The sequence below is a fragment of the Malurus melanocephalus genome, unplaced genomic scaffold, assembly GCF_030028575.1.
Source record: "Malurus melanocephalus ecotype Western Australia unplaced genomic scaffold, MMel_1.1 scaffold_407, whole genome shotgun sequence".
Classification (NCBI taxonomy): domain Eukaryota; kingdom Metazoa; phylum Chordata; class Aves; order Passeriformes; family Maluridae; genus Malurus; species Malurus melanocephalus.
In genome coordinates this window covers 487,584-494,724 of record NW_026623639.1, presented here as the reverse complement: position 1 = coordinate 494,724, position 7,141 = coordinate 487,584, and positions in this window count along the sequence as shown.

Here is a 7,141-nt window from a genome sequence, read left to right as displayed (position 1 = left end):
GACGTTTGTCCCAACACCAAATCTCCGCAGGAGCCCTGTGCAAGCACTTGCCCAAAAACCCATTACTGCTCACGTCATTTCCTCCTAAACATGAACTTTATAACAAATTTCACCGAGCAGCCCCTCAGCTAACAGCAGTGACCACGTTTCCTTCACTCCGGGTGCAGATGTGCCCACTTACTTCACTGAGGAATGGCTTTGTGTGTTTTTATTCCAGTCTAYTTTTTATGATCTTCATTTGCTGTGTCTTCATCTGGTGTGTTTATGTGGCTGGTGCTTGGTTTTCATTATTTTTAACTGCATTTCAGATCATTTGCTCTATGGTTTTGTTCACATTCTCCTTTTCCACGAAATTCTAATAAAACACTTGGCTACAGATTTTCCAAATTGAATACTGATGTTTAGTGCAGCTAATTATGCAGCAGGGTTCAAAGTGAGTTCTATAAAGTAACAATTTACATATTCCTGAAAACAATGGACACAAAACTACAAATTATTGCTACAAGCTAGTTTCACATTCTTCTGGAATTTCTTTCAGAAATACATATGTTTAGTATTCTCACGCATACAAAAAGCAGTAAATACTGCATTGCTGGCAYCATTATAATATTTACAGTGAAAAAATAAAACACACTCTGATGTGTCTCAGACCTAAAGGAACATGAAAAAATGCCAGTATGTTTCCTGCAAAATCTCAGAGTGCTTGACAAAAACCCTTCCCAAATTCAGCCACTCAGCATCCATCAATATAATCCAATGATACACAAAGATCATTTTACAACAAAGCATTCACCGTGGTTGCAACAACACTACACATTTAGTGTTTCAGCATCRTCAGTGTTCTGGCATAACCAGATTAATCATAACTTTATTGTTTAAGTCCTGACTAAAGTAGTTTTTGTTTGTTTTTTAAATAGACTGATTACAGGCAGCCAACCCTGTGAGCAGACCAGCCCRGCCTTCTCAGGAAGATCCAGACTAAACTGACTTTTAGAAAGGCTGCTGTAAACCATAACTCTGTTTATAAAAGCAATCACAAAAACTCAGTAGCTGGGCCCATAACTGTGATCCTTTGCACCAGGCTGACTTGGAGAGACAAAAATTCTTGCAGCTCTTAATGCAAGCAATATGTATGCAAACATTGCTATACCCCACCCTTTTCTAGTTTGTATTTTTTTAATTTTAGGATGCTACTTGAACCTTCGTAATGTGAAGTAATCTGCACAGAAGTGGATTATCCCTCAGTCTATCAATAACAATAACACGACAAACTTCAGAGCATGTTCCAACAAATGATCCCTGCACAGAGCATTTGCTCTGAGTTTCTGAGTGGGGTTATAGTGAGAGTAAACTAAAACACACATCCTCAGTTCCAAGCACATGATTCTTTTTCCCTCTTTGAGCATCCATCCGTGGAGTTTTTAGTTCATGGTGCTGTAACTCAGGAGGAAAACTAAGACACCAGCCAACAGAAGCAAAGAATATCTTCTAAAACCTCAACACAACTGGGACAGTGGCTGAACTCACAGGATCCAGTGTTTCCAAATGTGACATGCATGGAAAATTTGAATTACTTTTCACGKGTCCTTGGCTTGTACTTTTGTAGTTTTACTTATGATCACTGCACCAGGACTATCTGGTAGTAAGCAGGGGCAGTTCTATTGCATTAATTTGTACACACCTATCTACACTCTGTGGTCTCACAGGGGGGTTGGGTTTTTTTGCATGTATGAGCACATAAAACACTAAGACAAAAAAGCCTAAATTATTCTGATTGCCTAATTACAATAAAAGTTTAATATATTCCTAAAAAGAAAATTTTTTATAATTGTTTTACATTTTCCTAAAATGCTGRTAACTTCATCTTATGATTTCAAGAAGCCAATGACAAATCAAACARATCAAATGAGTGTGCATGATCCCTGGGAGTGTTGTCCCATCCCTGGCASTGTCCAAGGYSGARTTGGATGGGATAGTGGAAGTTGTCCRTGGCAGGGGGTGGAATGGGATAAACTTTAAGGTCTCTTCCAACCCGGACAGTTSTGTGACTTTATGAATGACACATTAAAGCACAGTCAGATTGATGTGATATAGCCGTTACAAATACAGGTAAGGCTTTGGGAGCAGCTCATGTCCAGGGCAGTCTGGTGCAGCCAAGGCCGATGTTGTAATTAATTAATGGCGGTAATTAATGGCGGTAATTAATGGCTGTAATTAATGGCGGTAATTAATGGCAGTAATTAATAGCGGTAATTAATGGCTGTAATTAATGGCGGTAATTAATGGCGGTAATTAATTGATGTCGCTCCTGTCGCAGCAGCCGCGGTGACCGGACCGCGCGGGCACAGCGCCCTCTGGCGGCGGCGCCTCCCGCAGCACCCGCGGGCAGCGGCGACAGCGGCGACAATCGCGACAATCGCGACAATCGCGACACAGCTCCCACGAGCCATGGAAACGGCCAAACCCGGGATTCCTGTCCCGACAGCCCGATCCCCCTCTGCGTGGATCCAATGCCTCCTGCTCGGAGCCTGGGCGAGTTCTCCAGCGTGACTCCAGCGGGTRTTGTCCCATAATGATTCAATCTCAACCAGCAATATGTCACTATTTCATAAAAGCTACCACTATTTTTGCAATCGGATGCACAAATCATTTGCACAATGAATTCATTGTCTCGCAGTCAGACACAGGAACAATCTCTGACATGAACTCCCTCTCTTCACGTTTCTGTCAGAGCAGTTTGACTCGCAGGGCACGAATCTCTTGCAGCAGCTCTGAAAGAAGGCAGACATAGAAAAAAGGGTTAAATACAAGATTTCTGGAACAGCACCTGAGAAAGTATGGGGCAGAAGGGACTTGTCCATGAGAGTGACACTCAAACCCACAAAGGGACACCAAAAACATCACACTCGGGGGACAGGAATACACCACACGACACGGGCCACTCCAGCTGGGAAGCAAGGCACCGTGGAACTGGAGCTGGTGTTTATAAAAGATGAACTGCTGGAGTCCAGAGAGGCTTGTTCACTTTAATTTTAAGAGCTATCAAGCACCATTCTGTGTAAAAACGTTCCTTTGCAGCAAAAGACACAAGTGTTCCTTATTCAGCAGATGGCACTAAGAAGTCTCACTTATTTCACATTTACTAGGTTACACTCACGAACACAGGGCACAGTTCTCTTCACAAATGGCCGTGTTTCACAGATGGGCTTAACAGCAAAAAATGTTTTCTTCCAAAAGGCTTATTAGGCAGAGCTTTTTATCAAAGAATAYGACAAAATTAAAATCCCAATCTGTACCAATTGAAGTTTAAAATAAATTTTGCAACAATTACTCCTCTGGCTTGTCTTCCCCACGCCAAACCCCCCAAAAAAATTCTGGACCAAGAAGACTCAGTGAGTAGTGGAAAACCAAATAAGAACTGTTCACAAATTCCTTTGTGGAAAGAACCCCCTGAAGTGTTACCYATTGACCTGCACAGCTCAGCACCAGCGTGGCTTCCTCTGAGCACTCCAGGAAGAAGAGTTAAATCATTAAACCCCACACACGAGTGCGGGTGTGAGGTGTCAGCTGGACTCAGAACTGCCTTGTTTAAATAAGGGGGAAATTCAAAGTAATTGGAGTCATTGGACACAAATGGATTACTAAAAGAAGGGGAAGAAAAAAAAGCTTTTCATTATTTCGGTTAGAAAYCTCAGAGAGTATAAATGAATGTATCAGTATCAGCTTTTGACTTGATAGGAAATTATTTTCAAAAAACTTGCAAGTTTATCACTGGACGTAGTTTATAACTGGATTTATAACATACCTGAAACAAATGCTTCTTTGACAGACAGTATGGCATAAAGACAAACTTTCCCATAAAGCAGACAAAATAAAAATACAAAATGGAAGAAAAACCTCCAACCCTAGGAAACTATAAATATTTTATTGGAAAAGGTTTCACGTATGAACTTTAAAAAACAATCAGTTCATTTTGTCACAGACAGGTAAGTAAATATTGCATCAAAGTAACAACTTCCTGGTGGGAAAAAAAAACGCTGATAGTTTTGTTGACAGCAAGGAAGAAAGCAAAGGCAGAAACACCAATCCCTAATAATCTGAAAATGCAGTATCCACATGTGTACAGTGGTGTTGAAAACTCCTCTTTGTAGGRAAATGTAACTGGCACGGGAGATTAATGTATCGAAATTGCAGAAGGTATTGAAAAGAAACAGGACCTTCTTATTATCATTTAGAAAATAAAGCTTCTATTTTCCTTTTTATTTTGCTCTTCCCATCAAAAAAACCCTCCAGTCTCTCATCAACTCCAAGACGAGATCCGATTATGATTGAGTGCACCTAACAATTACTCTTCTCAACTGGCACTGTCAATGTAAATAAAGACTACTTTATGTTAAATATGAAATCAGCGTAAGCCCTGAACTATGCAATAAATATTAGGTGAGTCATTAATAACAGGGAACCTATGCTGACAGAAATTTTCTATGCTGTATTCTTGGAAGTATTCTGTGAACTCCCAGGAGGGCTGCATGGAATACCATAATTCCACTTAAAATGTGGAAAGTCTGGGGAAAGGAAAGAAATATCACAGCACAATCTCCCTATACTCCATGGTGGACYTAASTAATGGMATTTCTACAMCAAAACAAACAAASAAAATAAAAAAGCCCTCCCAAAAAACTTCCCCAGTTGCTCAGAGATCAGGAAACCCAACCTGTCTTTCAACTTCACAGAAACTGAACGTGCCATGAATAGCTTGATCAGGTCTGAATCACAGGTTGTACAGAACTTGTGACTAAAATAGCTCTATAAGCTCGCCTTACAACTGGCACAAAGAGCTGCCTCACTCCCCACCTTTATCTGAGATCAAATTGTTTATCACATTCCTGCCTCGTACGTCAGCTCCTTGTGATGAAAGCCAGCCAGTGATTAATACATTTTATTAGGTTGGTTCCAGTGACTTGAAATGAATTTGCCCTGACTCCTCAGGCTCGCTCCCACACCCACTGCCTGGCACTCCAGCCATGTTAGGAATGCACAATAGAAAACAAATTATCTTAGGCGATACCTCATAAATCTATAGCAATAAAATTAACTGCACAACGGCTCCAAGCAGCAATCAGCTTCAGGAGGTTTTTCTCACTCTCTCTCCAAGMGAAAAGAGGCAACCCATCAGCTTTAAATCTCCAAAGAAGTTACTGTTCCCTTGTCTCTTACACTCTTCTCCATGCTCAGCTCATTAAGCAGAGCTGTAGAAGACAGATATGGAAAGCAGTCCAAACTCTTTTCAATTTTATAATTACAAAGTGACAGAATAGGAGGTTTCATCTTTGTCTTGCTCACTTAGCTGTAATCTGTCTTCTACTGCACCAGGAGCACAGATTCTATGTAAATTTACAGGCTGAATTCTATATGCATCCTTCTGCAGTGTAAAACCAAAACATGCTGGATAAGGATGAGAAGACTTGAATCAGCCTAGACACCGTCTGGCAGCAAACTATACTTAACTATTAACAATATCCTCTGTGCTAATTACAGCTTGTCTTGGCTCGAGTRAGAGCTGCAATTCCTTTGCCTTTGGCGTGATGGGAGGAAGATCAACTGTACAAAAATCAGCACCGACTTAAAAGTGATTCAGCACTGGATGTTTTTTATTTAATTACTGATTACCAGCTGAGACTGGAGAAGTGATTAGACACCCAAGCCTTCGGTTGCAAGGCATTGTTTGAGCTCTGGTCACAGCCATCCACGCAACATCTACATGAGGAAACCTCACATGGGGTTCTCTTCTGTCAGGTTTATAGATTAGATCTGTAATTCAAAGGTCTGTTGATATAATGATAGCCATCTACATGCTTTCTGCTTGCCTATACACAAGTGAAACAACCTTTTTTTTTAGGCAGTTCAGTCTCTCCACTCATGGATTTTGTACTTTTCTCAGGGTAGCCTAACAGGCCTTTAAATGAAAATAATTGATCTGTCTCAGATTAAAACAATAAAGAAGGTTACCTAAGACAAACCCTCTGACATTACCCGATCCTGCCATCTTATTTGTGACTAAAATAAAAACAACGTGCATGAATTCCTTTACGTTCAGGATGGACATAGAGCCACAACCTAAGAGGGTAAGTTTAAACTTTGGGCCTGACCAAGCCAAATGTGTAACGTGTAAACATCAACCAACACTGGCCCATTTTGTGTGTGACATCCGCAGGATCCCAAGATTCCCGAAGCACAGGATCGTTAGGGTTGGAGGGGTTCTTTCTCTGGAGATCATTCAGTGCACCCCAATCCTCGATGTCTGAGGGGTTGGAGCCGTCAGGGCAGCCCGAGCCGGGGGCTCCGGGCCTGGGGCACCGAGGATGCGGATCCAAGGGGGCTGTGAGGGGCACAGGGCTGCGGGATGGCGGCTCCTCAGGGCTGTGAGGGGTGCAGGGCTGTGAGGGGCGCAGGGGTGCGGGATGGCGGCTCCTCAGGGCTGTGAGGGGCACAGTGCTGCGGGATGGCGGCTCCTCAGGGCTGTGAGGGGTGCAGGGCTGTAGGATGGCGTCTTCTCAGGGCTGTGAGGGGTGCAGGGCTGTAGGATGGCGGATCCAAGGGGGCTGTGAGGGGCACAGAGCTGTAGGATGGCGGTATTCAGGGCTGTGAGGGGCACAGGGCTGTAGGATGACGGCTCCTCAGGGCTGTGAGGGGCGCAGGGCTGTGAGGGGCGTAGGGCTGTAGGATGGCGGTTCCTCAGGGCTGTGAGGGGCGCAGGGCTGCGGCATGGCGGCTCCTCAGGGCTGTGAAGGGCACAGGGCTGTAGGATGGCAGCTCCTGAGGGCTGTGAGGGGTGCAGGGCTGTAGGATAGCGGTTCCTCAGGGCTGCGGATCAGGGTGCGCGGCACGGAGGCTCCGGTGGGCCGGGGGAGGATGCGGAGGTGCGGGGTGGCGGCTCCCCGGGGCGGAGGCGCCTGAGGAGGCAGCGGGAGCCCCGTGGGCGCACAGCCCCGGCCCGAGCGGAGCACCGGCTGCCGAGACACGGCCCGCACCGGCTGCGGGAGAGGAGGAGATAGGAACGGAGAACCCCACGCACACCMCCGCCTCCATCTTGCGCCGCGGCTGCAGGTGCGCGCCCCGCCCGTGCGCGGCCCCGCGGAGG